Source organism: Schistocerca americana, chromosome 1 (genome assembly GCF_021461395.2).
Source record: "Schistocerca americana isolate TAMUIC-IGC-003095 chromosome 1, iqSchAmer2.1, whole genome shotgun sequence".
In the NCBI taxonomy this organism is placed as follows: domain Eukaryota; kingdom Metazoa; phylum Arthropoda; class Insecta; order Orthoptera; family Acrididae; genus Schistocerca; species Schistocerca americana.
The window spans coordinates 228,347,759-228,349,016 of NC_060119.1; the positions used below are offsets into that span (position 1 = coordinate 228,347,759).

Here is a 1,258-nt window from a genome sequence, read left to right on the forward strand (position 1 = left end):
AGTGCAGCTAATTTTGTACAGCTTTTCTGAACGTTGTACGTTGCTTCAGGATAGGCCGTGTTTCCAAAAAACTCACTTAAGTGAGAACTTACGATGTTTATAGGGGGGCAGGGTATTAACAACACGTCGCATTGTAATAAATTATGCCGATTTTAATTACAGATCCAGTGTGGAACGTGAGATCGTTACAGTACGAGCGACAGGTGATAGCGCACTCGAAAACGACAGTTTGCAGTACGATGTACAACAGGATGACGTTCTTGACAAATTTTGCCGCTGCGGACACTATCCGGACGATTCAACCCTCTTCTAAGGACATATCGCCGCTTCAACGAAACTGAACGTGATCTCGCCCCTTAAGGGTGTAGTGTGACTGCAAGTTTTGCTTTAGCATACAAGATGGAACTACTAGGGACGGTTCAAAAGCACGGGAATAAATTTGAAGAACGTGACCGAAGCAGAAAAATGGCTCTGAGCACTATGGGACTTAACATCTTTGGTCATCAGTCCCCTAGAACTTAGAACTACTTAAACCTAACCAACCTAAAGACATCACACACATCCATGCCCGAGGCAGGATTCGAACCTGCGACCGTAGCGGTCGCGCGGCCCCGGACTGAGCGCCTAGAACCGCGAGACCACCGCGGCCGGCAGCCGAAGCACAAAAGGGTGTTTATGCTTTTTCAGTCTTCATTTTCGCGCCTTCCCCTGACGTAAAACTAAACTCCTCCCGAATAGGCCATGAAGACCCAACGGGACCGACCGGCCGCCGTGTCACCCTCAACCCTTAGGCGTCCTGGATGCGGATATGGAGGGGCATGTGGTCAGCACACCGCTCTCCCGGCCGTATGTCAGTTTACGAGACCGGAGCTGCTACTTGTCAATCAAGTAGCTCCTCAGTTTGCCTCACAAGAGCTTAGTGCACCCCGCTTGCCAACAGCGCTCGGCAGACCGGATAGTCACCCATCCAAGTGCTAGCCCAGCCCGACAGTGCTTAACTTCGGCGATCTGACGGGAACCGGTGTTACCACTGCGGCAAGGCCGTTGGCCCCTTGGCGTAAGAATGGGCGTAATTTACATCAGTCTCTACCAAATACAAAAGAAGACAACAGTTCAAAGTCAAAAACTGAGAAAAATCACTCAAAAATACCACACATTCATTTACCACAGAAACAATGGTAATTTACTGATACAGTTAAGTGTTAAATCCAAAATATTTGTCAAACAACAACTGGCTCTGGCGTCTGATATAAGGTCT

General features: G+C 48.6%; 1 pseudogene; it reads right to left on the minus strand.

The window, feature by feature from the left end:
* Window positions 1-931: 931 nt before the first annotated feature.
* On the minus strand, window positions 932-1,049 carry LOC124557746 (annotated as a pseudogene).
* Between the last annotated feature and the right edge of the window lie 209 nt (window positions 1,050-1,258).